The 15648-nt window shown below is 40.2% G+C and overlaps 1 long non-coding RNA gene across 1 annotated transcript in view; it reads right to left on the reverse strand.

Annotated features, from left to right (window-relative positions):
• LOC134754506 (uncharacterized) overlaps positions 1–15648 on the reverse strand; it is a 157206-nt gene that overhangs the window by 64437 nt on the left and 77121 nt on the right. The gene's annotated exons all lie outside the window — the stretch shown is intronic.

Genomic DNA, 15648 nt, shown 5'->3' on the forward strand with positions numbered 1-15648 from the left:
CGACTTACTTTTTAAAATTAACCATCCTACGCTTGTGCCTGTACTCACCCTGTAGTGGAACTCAGGTTTGGTGCAACATAGGCACACGCTGTTTTAGTCATCAAACACGTCTTGATGAGCGCTTAGGAGAGCAGTACCCAAGATAGAGCTGATGCTGAACCCTGGCAGTACCTAGTGGAACTCAGGTTTGGTGCAACATAGGCACACTCTGCTTTGGACATCTGACACGCCTTGGCTGAACCGATTTTGATGCGGTTTTTAGAAAAATGCTTGTTATATTCTGGACTTTCTGGAGATTTTAGTATACACGGATGGTTTGAAAAACCAATTTTACTCGATAGGTGGCGCTGCTATCGGTATACCTATCGTTAAATATGATTTGCTGAAAGCGATTTAGATGAAATTTTGTGTTTAGATGAAATAGTGGGACTTGGGAGTGGGAGTGGGAGTTGGAGTCGGACCTGGGAGTGGGAGTGTCTAGGCAAACTAAATCTTAGTTACAATAACACGATATGACGAAACATAATACCTATACCTAACAACATTTACAAATCGTTTAGTACCAAAACGTCAGTTTCGTCGAGAATATCATCGGGGTTGGCCTTCGCCAACACTAGTACCTACTAGCCCAAATCTAAATGGAGAGATTTTATAACTAAACTAAGCTTTTATAATAAACAAACTAATATTTTAGCGAAAAATCTAAAATAAATGAGGTACCTATCACTATAAAGTAAAAAATAAAATGAATAAATAAAAGAATAAAAATTGAACTAAAAATCAACTATCACTCAAAAGTTAAAAATAAAAATAAAAATCAAATGTAATTTTAATTTTAGACTGGAATCATAATATATAAAAATATAATTAATTTCTAATACAAGAAATATAAAAAATTAGAAACTAAAACCCGTTCTGAGCCATGCCGGGTCCAAAGGTCCCCATTACACTAGCAGCGTTACCCCGCTGTATGGCGATGGAAACCTGTTGGACAAGCCATGACTTAGAACGTGGGTCACTCCCTTTCTCTCTGAGGCGCTTGCCAAGCTCTCGGAAGAGCTCACGCGCCTCCCGCCCCCAGGGCCCGGCAGTCTCGACGGCGACGGGCACGAAGTCATAGGTGGCTTCCAAAGTAGAGTATTTGAGGCGCTTGCTTTTGGCGGCAGTCTCTGCCGCTGAGCCTGCTGACTTAGCAGTGTGTCATGGGATGCAGCAAATATACTCACACAGGTTGGATCCCATATAAGACACCGCCCTCTCTGCTGGGAACCAGCGTCAGCCCATCGGGATGTTTGCCGTCTGTTCGAGACAGCCCTGGTGGTTCCAGGAGGCACGGAACACCTACCGAGAGCATCGCTCGGCGAACAATTTCATTAAGAGCATGGTGCCTGGGGAAACGACCGGCGCATCTTTGGCAGCTGAGCCCGTGGTAGCCGTTCTCCTCCACCATAACTCTGCAAATGCAGCGGACACCTTGCACCCCAACCTTAAGGCCACTGCGATCCTTAGGGAATCATTGTCCAGCAGTGTGCCTAGATGAGGGGATGGCAAGGCGTGCAGCCACGCACCCGACTCAGGCTTGGAGGCGGCCTTAAGAAGCGTCAGATCAGTTCCCAAGGCACCGGCCTGTAAATTTGCGTGACGTAGCCTGCAGAGGATGTCATCCCAGCCCCTCTGAGCGGCCGGGCTTTCCGGACGTTCGTTGGATGGACATAATGTTGCCCATTTTGCTAAGGCATCGGATGCGAAAGGTATGCAGATATTGGTGCTCTCTATTGCAAGTATGCGCCCAACTAAATCAGCTGAACCGTGTACCGAGGCCAAAAAAGCCACCAAGCCGATGTCCTGGACTCAACGGACACCGAGACCGCCATAACGAACAGGTAAAGACGACTGACGCCACTGATCTCCGCTCAAACTTACGTTCAATACTGTTTCTAGGGTGAGTTTTAATGTGTCGTCAAGGCTTTGTAGGTCCTGTTCGAAAAGCCAAGTCGGAGATGTTCGTAAGGTGTACACGGTACGAGGTAGACCGAAACAGTTCCGCAGAAGAATAAGGGAAACGTGTCCAGACAGATGCACCAAGTGCTGCCGGATCCCCGAGTGTGCCTGCCTTTTGATTTGTAGAACAGAGCTGACACCCTCGGAAAATACGGGAGCACCTAGGAGTTGGAAAGAGGATTTAACGATCTGCCTCATTCCCGGCAGAACCGTTTCGAGATCTGTGAGTGTTTCAAAAGTTATATCGCCGCAGGTAAATAATTCGCACTTTGAAGGGTTAATTTCTAGTCCTATTGTTTTTAATGCCGGTATTAAGGTCTTTAAATTTTTTATGACAACCTCTGGGCTACCTCCAATGACACCATCATCAAGATACCATACGTTTAATGGTGCTTTTACTGCAGAAATAATTTTATATATGGCCAGACAATAAAAGGGGCCCTAGGGGGTCGCCCTGTTGAGCGCCGACTTGAGACTGGATGAGCTCACCCGAGTAGAAGAGATTACTCGGGGAGGCATAACATTGATAAATAAAGGGGTATAGGCGTGGAATTTTGTCTAGGACTTCATTGAGGATGGTGTCTCTTTCTACACTATTGAAGGCATTTTTTATGTCTATCTTGATGATGATGTCATTGGTTGTATGGTATTCTGTTGCGAAGTGACGAGTGGCGTGTATTGCCGCCTCGCAGCCCAGAACTGTGCCAAAACCCAGCTGTCTGGGCTGCAAATAGGCAGACATTGTTTCTCTCACTGCTCGGCAACAGAGTTTTAGAGGCTAACCTTGAGGCGCCGGAAAATACTACCTACTGCAATCGGTCTGATGCCACCGTCTTTTTTAGATAAGGCACAAAGAGAGGCCCCATAAAAAAATGGACACCTCCAAATTCAGCATACCTCTTAGTAGGAAATTGCATAATTTGGCGAGGGCCTCTAGTAGACGGGGGCCGTTGTTCCCCGCGGCCGGCGAGATCAGTTCTTTAAGGTGCTGAGGCCGCAAACCATCGAGACCAGAGGCCGACCCATTGTAGAAGGACGAGATTGCCGTGGCAACGTCTGAAAACATTACGGACAGAAACGGGCTTGCAATGCTGGGCTCAGGCGGCAATGTTACTAACCTAGATGGTGGCGGATGTTTCTGTTTTAAAGCAAGTAGGGTATTCTCATTAGAGGGAGCAAGTACGGAGTCTGACAGAAGCAATCGGACAGCTCCTCTCAGATCACCGTCATGTACTTTGGTCTCGATGGTGCGGTATAATGAGGCGGGTTTAGCTGTAGCTGAGGATGGAAAGTATATATGCATAAAAAAAAAAAAAAAAAAAATAAAAAAAAAATAACTATCACTTAAACGTAAAAAACTAATAATAGACTGAAACAAAAAACTTAAAAAAAAAGGAACCAAAATAATTATGTTACTTTAAAAAAAAGGGAACCGCCTTCAAAAAACCAACCCACTGAAAAGCACAAAATAATTGTTATATACCCCACCCCTATTCTTGTCCAGTCCCTATCTCGTCGTAAAGCAAATTTCTAAAAAAAGTAATTAATACCTAATAATAAGCAAATTAATAACCATCCGGGTAATTACTTAGTTTTTGAAGGCGATGCCATCTAATAATCTTTCTTAAGCAAGTAAGTGCAGCGTTCTTCGAAGTCTACAATTTTGGTTAATCTTCCAACACGACAATGACCCCAAGCATTCTTCAAAGCTGTGCAAAGTGGGTATTTCACATTCGAAAATTCCAGCAGAAACTTCAGAAAAACTTGTAGATAGGACGCCTAGACTATGTGACGCGGTTATCAAAAACAAGGAGGGGCATAATGATGAGGCGAAAATATAATATTATTGTTGTGATTTGTTTAAAGTTAAATTATTACGTTGTTTATACGTTACACTATAAAAAAACAAATACGTTGTTAGTTGTTAAAATAATAATTAACTAAATTTTAACAGTGCCTAAAGAGTTTTGAGCGGTAGTGTACATGGGGAGCCAGATTTCCCGGCGAGAGCCCACCTACAGAAAAATCTAGCCAAGCTGCCTGGGACGCGGTAAATATAAAATCAGCCCACACAACACTTTTGAACGACAGTTGTAACTCCAGTGAGCGTGCTCGATTACTGGCAGTATCTTAGTCAGAGCCGGGGCATTGGTTAAACAACGCTTTGCCGTCGCGGAACTTAGGATCGTTTTTGGACCCGGCCGCACTGCGTGTAGCTGTATGCCTCAGACGGGGCCTTAAGACCTGTGTACCGCACCCCTGCTACCGCTGCGGAGGCAGTCGACGCCCTCGGACGCCATGGACTATACTGCCAGTCGAGTGCGAGCTGAAATTTCAGGCACGCGGCGCTCAATGATCTGATCCGCAGAGCCCTCGGCACTGTTAACATATACCAGCAACCCTCGAACCAGTTGGTTTGTCAGCGGCGGATGGGAAAAGACCCGATGGATGCTCGCTTGTGCCTTGTTTTTTGGGGCGATCCTTGGCGTGGGATGTGACCTGCGTGAGTACTTTGGCTTCGTCCCACGTCCAGCGCTCGGCCCGGTAACCGGGGACGGCTGCAGAAGACGCCCAACTTAATAAGCACCGCAAATATGCTTTTTTTTAAGACAATTACATATTTGTGGCGCTTCCAGTCAAAAACCTTTGGGTCATGGTCATCAGACACCCGACAAATTGTGAAAGAAATTTCTCATAAACTTGCCTGGACTCTGGGTGTCTAGTGACCTTCGAGCAGGTGAATATTTCGCTCAGCGGCTGTCTGGCAATCCAACGCGGAAACGCAGCAAGCGTGCTGGGGACGATGCCCCGGGCAACTTTAGGTTTTATCACGAATTAATAAACTAGTGGATGTGAAATGACTCCTTTTTAGTATGAAAACCAGTGTCGCTAAACTCACACATTCATAGCCACGTTAAAATATGTCACACACTTACAAAATTGCTCTGATTCGTAGCAACTATCCATACCAAAAGGTTATTACCGGTGGACATTTCTCGAACGAATATCAACTGTAGGCTACATGAGTGACGGTTTAAAATATAATGTCTAAGCTATATGACATACGACTCTTTCATTATCTCATTCATCTCACAAAAGCTCGCTCAACGTTCACCTAATACAACTACTCAACACCAGATGGCGTTATTTTATATAATTTTAAAATCACTTACTTATTACAGGCGAGAAAAGGGCTAAAAAACCAGTATAAGTAAGGTCTAATTACGCATGGTTTGTTACGGATCTCACGGTCACGTTACACTGGTGCTTTCGAGATCTCTACACGCCTGCGAGTAGCTAACCGTTGGAACTTCTTTCCATTCGACGATATAGGGAGGGGACAGTGTAATCGGAGTGTTTTATCGATATTTGTGTGTTCAGTTAGGTATTGATATTTCATTACCGTATGTTTTAACACATTTAGATGATACTTTATTTATGATTATAATATAGGTAGTGATAATCGTGATTGTATGAAAAATAATATGTAGTACAGTACAACAAATATCTAACTAGAAATTTGTTTCTTATTAATTGACCAACTAGGTTGTTAATGTGAACATTAAATATATCTTAAAGTCAAACAGATAAAATCATAGTTCTTTAAAGGTCTATTAACTCGGTATTGCTGTTATTTTGTAATCACAAATCTGCAATTACTTACATAGGTAAGTATTCGTCTTTAACAATATATTTAGTTGTAGCAGCACTTAAGGCCAATCTAGACGGGACAACCTGATTAAATTGTCAAATTAATTGTATGGTGTGAAAGCATACATGAAACTGGCTCATCGATCCCACTTGATTTGATTGTAAGATTGTGACCTATCAAATCAGGAAGGGGGGCGGCAAAATTCCAATATTTGACGCTAGTTTGCGTGGTACGGAACACTTTTTATTAATTTAGTGAGCCCGAATGTCACTAATAATTACTAAATTAGTAACTAAGTTGCGTGTGGACGCTAGATGAGATGTATGGCAATTTTATCCCCAGAAATCTTTCTCTAAGAAATGCTCCTAGCAAATGGTGCTATATTTTTGCGAAAACTAATTTTCTTGCCCAGTAGCATTGATCCATTTATTTTTAATATCGGCAACTTGTGGTAACCTACAATAATTAATAATAAAGAAATAGAAAATATAAAACGTTTATTCATGGCACATTGCATGCATTTTACGCATAAGTGCATTAAGTACCTAGTCTAATTATATTAACGATGAAAATATGATGGGTGTAAAAAACAAAAACGTATGTAAAGGAATACGAAGGTTTGAAAGGTTACCATGAAATGACCCCGACTTAACTTAGTGCTTGATGACCAGAGCTGCCATATTTACTAAGACATTGATTATCCCAAATAATAATTAGAAACGTGTCTAAAATAATAATTTATCACAGAACCAAACATCAAACTTGAAATATCGTAACTTTAACTTTATCGATATAAATATCGACATTGCGCAGCATCTGAGTAGCGAAGTTATTTGACATTTAGGATAGCGAATATTCCAGATAAACGTAAAGAATAGTGACAAAGACGAACATTCCTAAATAATGCAAAATAAACAGATTTTTCGTATTTATTGGATTATATTTAAATAAATAACCACCGGTGATAGGAAATACCTCCACGTGAAAGATTTTTTAAACCGCTGTGATTTCTGCAGCTTAATACTGCACAATACGGCATTTTAAATTTAATTATCAATTTTTGTTAGACGAGCGTACGTACTACGTGAATGTCATTCGAGCATGAAGTTTACACAACAACTGAGCATAGTCTGTGCATAAAGTGAGTCGGTCGCTACTAACTGTCGGATAGGCGGGAACGCCCACTTGCCATCTCCATCCTACTCCGTGGGTTTTATAGATGAAAACTGTTGATGTATATTGTTAAAGACTATTTAAGCATGAAAACACCCGTGTGATCCTTTTAAGAAACTCATTTCGTTCGTTTCTTAAACCCACACTCGTATTTTAGTGCCTATCATTATGTAGCAGTCACATAAATTAAATAAATTCAACCTAAATTATGTCACTGATTCGATTTATAAATATTTTGAGATATTTAAGTTTCATTACAGTTTTCTAATTAATATCCTGTGATCATTTGAAAAACTAGTTATAATTTCATGTTAAATAGGTACTTTTAGATAAATTGCGTTAGACTCGTACCACCCTAAGCCATAATCAAGCGGGCGCGATAAATCCCGCCTTGTGTGATAGTGTAACGTATCCCTCGCATTACAAGCACGCTAAAATTCTTATTTATGTCCCCGAAAAGAAAGGAAGACGACAATGGTTTGTGTTATACTTGACTAGATACGGGAATGGGCCAAAAATATAACTGAAGATACTTTTATGTAACACAATTCGCTAGTCACGTTTTATAGTTATGTAAGTCCTTGGATATATATCCATATATATCTATTTTTCATCTGACTATTTTATTACAATAAACTACGTTAATTTCAAAGAAGCAGCATTCCTGAGCTTAAATTAAGTTACTTCTTCAAACACACCGGTATTCTAATTAAGGTCAACCGGGGTCATGGCGTCACCGTTTTTTTTTATATACTCCTTTAACCCCCGATTTTTTTTTTTTGTACCATTTTTCAGAAAATCACTATATTTGACTACGCTGGAATTACGGATTAATACTCGGACCTACATAATTCGCTCGCTTAGTGATAAACGGAGTTAACTCAAAATTCGTGTAAAGTTTGTTTTTGTATTAAAACAGCCTATTACCAATAGCACTACCAGATTTCTCTCTTAAACCGGCCTAAAACGTGAGTTAAAAAGAGATAGCACACTATGCTACGGTTTACTTTCATAGACAAGGTATATTTCGTTTCATGCTAAAGCAGCCGACTTCAGTTTTGTTGCGACTTGTTTGCGAGGAAGACGTCACTTTCGTGTTTCATTTGGAGATAAATCGTTGTTGTATTAAAAGTCACGTTAGTAATTAAACTATCTTTTGTAAAACATTGGAACATTACAAGTTAGCGCGTTTTACTAAAAAAATAAGTACATGATAAACTGGCTTAATTAAGAATGCATCACTTTACTACAAATAATTATTGAATACTAAATGTACTATTGAGCTATGCATCCTTTCACAATTTTAAACGAAGGTAGTTCAAGAAAACTATTTGAGATGATGCTTTATCTTATATAGTGTTTTAAAATAATTTTTTCCCCTCACTAGCTCGGAAAGCCGTCTATTATCCTTTAAAACAAGCGGGGAAAAACGCATTTTATCCACTAGTGGGGAAAGTAATTTGACCTTGGATGGAGCGTGTTTAAGTAGCTTGACAGATAACAAAACGTAAAACGCTCATAATAATGGTTCGTTCGATATTAATTATCATTAAATAAATGGTTTGAGAATGTAATAAAAAATACCAAATTTAGCTTTATTCAATAATTTTAAGTCATAAACCTTAAAATTCCATAAGAAACGTTAGATTTTTTATAATGATGTTAAATATAATTCTGAACGCACAAGTTGAGTCGATGCAATTTCAAAACGCATCGTTGACATTTCATACGTCAGAACAGAAATGTCAACATTGTCAACAAAATTTTTACTGTTCTTCTCACCGACTCACGTAAAAATCAGAATTTCTAGTGTTTTCTGTTATAATATCGTAAAAAAATTAGTGATTCCAGTGATGAAGATGATCTAACGCCTGTGGATGTTGCACTTTCCTCGCTATAGTGAGGGGAAAAGTTTTGTGTTACACACGGGTGCAAATGTATTTTACTTCTCGTGTGTTGAAACACTCGCTACGCTCAGGATTCTATTTTAGAACCACTCGCTTCGCTCGTGGTTCAACTATAGAATCCTTTCGCTTGCTTGCAACTTTGCACCCTTGTATAACAAATAACTATAACATTAGGATATCAGTTAGTTTTATCATAAAATAAAACATGCTATTGGCGATTTAAATGTGTTTATTTCTTTTTATGTTTTTTAATATGCGTCGGTATTGGTAAACTTACATACAAATTCGCATTTTAGTGTGAACAAAAAAATATTAATAATGAAGCGGCTTGCAGGTGCCACTGTCAAAAAAAGAAAAAAGGAAGGCAACAACATCGGATGATATCGTAAGGATAATTTTTACTACAAAAATAGAATAACTGGTAAATTTTAATACTTATCTATTTCATCACATAGTTACCATACCATTTTTAGGTAAAACTTGCAAAAGAAAAATGTCCCGAAGAGGGCCAGTTAGAACAGAGGACTTCCGATAAAGAAAATACCATCGATTATTTAGTTAGTATGTATGTATATATCAAATCAGCTCGATGGAGACTTGACCACTGACTACTACCCAGACCTAGGGCCCGTTTATGAAAAGCTTGTAGCTTGTACATATACAGTATACAAGTGGAAGTCCCTTTTTGACTTTTTGACCTCTGACATCGAACATACAGGAGGAGGCACCCTGGTGTATGCTGTTTGCCGATGACATTGTTCTTGTCGGAGATAATGCACTTCAGGTCCAGAGCAGGCTGGTAAAATCGCAAGAAAAGCTGGAAAGTGTGGGACTGAAAATAAGCAGAACCAAAACGGAGCACATGTTCTGCGATTTCGGTGGTCTAACCAGTTTTTCCCATATTGCCTTAGATGGTGTATCCCTACCAGTCTGCTCCGACTTCCGGTACCTTGAGTCATTGATCCAGAGCGACGGACGCATCGACAGTGACGTGAAAAATAGAATAAATGCGGGATGGATGAAATGGCGACAGGTCTCTGGAACAACTTGCGATCCACGAATGCCTCTTAAACTTAAGGGGAAAATTTACAGGACGATCGTGAGACCTGTTGTAATGTATGGATCAGAATGCTGGGCGTCGAAAGTGACGGATGAAAGAAGAGTGCACGCAGCGGAAATGAGAATGTTGAGATGGATGTGTGGAGTGACGAGGAAGGATCGGATTAAGAATGAGTATATTAGGGGAAGTTTGAAAGTAGCACCAGTAACGGAAAAGATAAGAAGTAGTAGGTTAGCGTGGTATGGGCATGTGATGAGGAGGGATGAATGCCATATAGGCAAAAGAATGTTAGGGATGAATGTTGATGGACGGAGAGCGTATGGTAGACCCAAAAAGCGATGGATGGATTGTGTGAAAGAGGATATGAGAAAGAAAGGAGTGAGTGCTGAGGTGACGAAAGATAGAGGAGAATGGAAGAGAAAAACATGTTGTGCCGACCCCACATAACGTGGGATAAGGGTAAAGGGTAAGGGCTTTTTGACAGGGACTTCCACTTGTATTACAAGCTACAAGCTTTTGATAAACGGGCCCCTAGTCTTCACAACAAGAGCAGTGGACGGTACTTTGTTCCGCCGAGCGTTATAAGCTCAACAGTTTGGTTTTAATTGTAATGGTTTGGCTTTCAGTACCTACCGTTTACACTTATTGTTGTATATTACAAACGCTCGTTTGCTCCCGTCTTTGCAAAAAAATGTTACGACGATAAAAATTTAGGGACAGTGTCGGTGGGTCCCTCTGTATAGAAATACTAATACAGGGTGGCCTATTTTTATTGCTATATATAGAATATTATTTTCAGGTTATTATCAAAATGTTAGGGGCTTAAGAACAAAGTCACATGATTTTTTCTCACAAGTAACCAAATCTGACTATGACTTTATTTGCTTAACGGAGACGTGGCTGACTGCTGACTTTTACGACTGAGTACTTTGATAATAGGTACCTATAGCGTTATACGTTGTGATCGGTCAGCAGAGGCGAGTGGTGCATCGCGGGGCGGAGGGGTCGCGGTTGCTGTGCGCTCAGAGTACCAGCCGCTGCGCCGTGACTGGCCTGTCCCATCGCTCGCCCATTGTGAATGTTTATGGGTTTTACTTACCATTGTACGTAATATACACAACATGACATCATCGTTCCCTTGTCATAATGAAAAACAACGTTTCTTAACATAGCCTGTATTTATATTCATAACGGACCCAATTACCGAGATGCACTAACCACATTCGTTGACCTTGCTAGTCAAATAATTGTCGACCGGCCGGATGACCTCTTTTTAATTTCTGGTGATACCTGAGGCGAACTGGGCTATGAATTCAGCATCTGGGATGGATCTGACGGCGTGTTGTAGTTTTGGTACACAATTAATATATGAATTCTTATCATACACGGGAACTAAACAGTATAATTCAGTAATTAATATCAATGACCGAATATTAGATTTAATTTTTTCCAACAATGACTGCCGCTTATCAGCTTGCGATTCACCACTCACGCCGGAGGATGCACACCACGGGGCTATTTGTTTAGACTTAAAATTGAATACTTTATCTCACTTAAAGCCGGCGCCGCACTTCGTTTATAACTTTTATGCTGGTAATTTTGAAAGAATTAATGCTGTACTTTCGGTTATTAATTGGATTAATTTCTTTAAAAACTTGAACATAGATGATTGTCTGACAAAATTTAATGACTTGATTAAAACTTTAATTTCCAAGTATATTCCACAACGAATTGTTCGTCAGCCTACTCTTTCCGCCCCTGTCTGGCATAGCTTACCCCTACGTAAGATATTAAGAGAAAAACGAAAATATCATAAACGTTGGAAATTATATGGCAACCCCTTACACTATCAGACTTTTAGTACACTAGGTTTCATTATGCGCGTTGGCAAACCATTTAAAAGCCGCCTAACATACAAAATTCTCTACAACAGTTATGTTCGAAGCCACCTTGAATTTTGTAGCTCAGTATGGAAACCTTTCTACAAAGTACACATTAACAGAATTGAGCGTCTTCAAAAAAGATTTATTAAATCACTGGCCTTCAGGAGTGGACTAGCCTATACCTATACCGACACTTGTAAACGTTATAATATTCAAACTCTTAGTGACCGTCGTGATTCCACTGATTCCGTTTTGCTCTTTAAAATTTTCCATTCTCAATTAGAAGCCCCTATTCTTTTACATAAAATCTGTTTTAGAGTTCCGCGAAGACGAAAGCGCCGTTGTCGTAATAGGCCAAGCAATAAGAACGTATAGAGGGAAATGCTAGGAACACAATTTTTTACTTCGTAGCTTTGTTTAGACTAGTTAGGAGATGAACACATCCAAAGTCCCCAGCCGTAACCCTGGTGCTGGGGGGGATTGAAGGTTCCATTTTTCGGCTTTTCGATTATATCTCGGAAACTATGCGTCTGAGCGACTTGGCCACTTATACAAAATGAAAAGAGATTTAATTTGTTACAAAGTTTAATCAGTCAAGTTTTTCGATATCTTGTATAGTTTTTGAGATATCCGCTCTTGAAGGTTTATTTAGGGCTCTCATTTTTATCTTGATTATCTACATTAGTACAGCTGCTAGGCCGGGTTTGGTAACGTTTTCGTATAAATCGGGGGTGCTGAATTCATTTATGGTATCAACATTGACACCTTTCCGAAGTAAAAACATATAAACTTTAAACAAATAACTTTTTTTTAACTCCTCTTCACGCTTAAACCGCTGAACCGATTTAGTTGAAATTTGGTAAATAGGTGTTTTAAGTCCCGAGACAGGATATAATATAGTTTTATCTCAAAAATCATACTTTGAAAGTGTGAAATTTGGTGTGAGGGGAATTCAGCTTCTTCGCCGAAGTTGAATTCCTGAGGTTAATACTGTTTAAATTTAGGTTTGAAGTCATGTTTGGTATTATAAGACACTCACTAAAACTCCAAATTAGTTTACAATAGATTATTTATTTTGAGTTTTCTATAATTAAAGCAATACAAATCTCTTATCCAACAACTTGCTTTTTTCTCTCTGTCTTAACTTAATCCCCTGTCAATGTCATTATTGTCCAAAACCGCGGCAAACCATCTGTCACTTGTCAGATATTTAAAAATAAAACTAAAAGACCGTTTGAGATATCCTCAACATCTAACATTCGGCCATCCTGACAATCTAGGAGTTTGTCCTCAAACTCACTCTAGGATTTAACTTTTCACAACCTTCTTGTCCAATGTACCACACGACTCTTATTACATTTCAATATTAACTTATTTTAACATTTTTACTTATCACAGATTAGTCTAAAGTCTCGTAAAGAATTTGTTTCATTAGCCTTATTTACATTACGTGACATGCCTTCATGCAACCTTTACCACACTAGTCTCTAATGCGACAAATATTCACCTGATGTGACATTTCACTCCGCACCACATTAGGCTCTATTTGCGGCCGTGGGAACCTACCCACTCAGTCCATAACATTCAAAATAATAGCCTGAAGTGACATTTCACTCCGTACCACATTAGTCTCTACTTGCGGCCGTGTGAACCTACCCACTCAGTCTTAAACATTAAGAATATTCACCCGATGTGACATTCCACTCCGTACCACATCAGTCTCTAATGCGGCCGTGTGAACCTACCCACTCGGTCTAGAACATTATTAACATTCACCTGATGTGACATTCCACTACGCACCACATTAGTCTCTACTTGCGGCCGTGGGAACCTACCCACTCAGTCCATAACATTCAAAATAATAGCCTGATGTGACATTTCACTCCGTACCACATTAGTCTCTACTTGCGGCCGTGTGAACCTACCCACTCAGTCTTAAACATTAAGAATATTCACCCGATGTGACATTCCACTCCGTACCACATTAGCCTCCAATGCGGCCGTGCGAACCTACCCACTCGGTCTAGAACATTATTAACATTCACCTGATGTGACATTCCACTCCGTACCATATTAGTCTCTACTTGCGGCCGTGTGAACCTACCCACTCAGTCTATACCTAACATCAACAATTATAGCCTGATGTGACATTTCACTCCGTACCACATTAGTCTCTACTTGCGGCCGTGTGAACCTACCCACTCAGTCTTGAATATTAAGAATATTCACCCGATGTGACATTCCACTCCGTACCACATTAGCCTCCAATGCGGCCGTGTGAACCTACACACTCGGTCTAGAACATTATCAACATTCCTCTGATGTGACATTCCACTCCGTACCATATTAGTCTCTACTTGTGGCCGTGTGAACCTACCCACTCAGTCTATACCTAACATCAAAAATTATAGCCTGATGTGACATTTCACTCCGTACCACATTAGTCTCTACTTGCGGCCGTGTGAACCTACCCACTCAGTCTTGAATATTCAGAATATTCACCCGATGTGACATTCCACTCCGTACCACATTAGCCTCCAATGCGGCCGTGTGAACCTACCCACTCGGTCTAGAACATTATTAACATTCACCTGATGTGACATTCCACTCCGTACCATATTAGTCTCTACTTGTGGCCGTGTGAACCTACCCACTCAGTCTATACCTAACATCAAAAATTATAGCCTGATGTGACATTTCACTCCGTACCACATTAGTCTCTACTTGCGGCCGTGTGAACCTACCCACTCAGTCTTGAATATTCAAAATATTCACCCGATGTGACATTCCACTCCGTACCACATTAGCCTCCAATGCGGCCGTGTGAACCTACCCACTCGGTCTAGAACATTATTAACATCCACCTGATGTGGCATTCCACTCCGTACCATATTAGTCTCTACTTGCGGCCGTGTGAACCTACCCACTCAGTCTATACCTAACATTAAAAATTATAGCCTGATGTGACATTTCACTCCGTACCACATTAGTCTCTACTTGCGGCCGTGTGAACCTACCCACTCAGTCTTGAATATTAAGAATATTCACCCGATGTGACATTCCACTCCGTACCACATTAGCCTCCAATGCGGCCGTGTGAACCTACCCACTCGGTCTAAAACATTATTAACATTCACCTGATGTGACATTCCACTCCGTACCATATTAGTCTCTACTTGCGGCAGTGCGAACCTAGCCACTCAGTCTATAACATTAAAAATATGCACCTGAAGTGACATTTCACTCCGCACCACACTAGGGCCGGGTGAACCTGGTCACTCAGTCTAAACATTAACAATATTCACCTGAGGTGACATTTCACTCCGCACCACACTAGGGCCGGGTGAACCTGGTCACTCAGTCTAAACATTAACTGATTAACAATATTCACCTGAGGTGACATTTCACTCCGCACCACACCAGGGCCGGATGAACCTGGTCACTCAGTCTAAACATTAACTGATTAACAATATTCACCTGAGGTGACATTTCACTCCGCACCACACTAGGGCCGGATGAACCTGGTCACTCAGTCTAAAACATTAACAGTATTCACCTAAGAAGGCATTTTGCTCTGCACCACACCAGTCACCAGTGTGGCTGGGTGAACCTGCTCATTTGTTTAGTATACTTATCCATATTTGCAACAAATAACAATCTCAGCGGCAAAAAGGCAACATTATAACCTTTAGTATTCATCTAAAGGCAGTAAGTATTATCATAATTAAATATATGTTCACATATATAAACATGACTTTCATAAACAACAATCATTTTCTTTGACTTTCATTTTTCCTTACTATTTACATCACGTTACTTAGGTGGAATAGCTTCTTTCTCAACCAAATAATTCTATTTTACTAACTATTCTCTTTTCGCTATCTGTTACTTTGTTTCAGATATCCTAATACCATAATATCGTACATTTCATAATATTTCATGTAAAAGTCAATCATATTTTAATGAATCTAC

The sequence above is a fragment of the Cydia strobilella genome, chromosome Z (genome assembly GCF_947568885.1).
Source record: "Cydia strobilella chromosome Z, ilCydStro3.1, whole genome shotgun sequence".
NCBI lineage: Eukaryota > Metazoa > Arthropoda > Insecta > Lepidoptera > Tortricidae > Cydia > Cydia strobilella.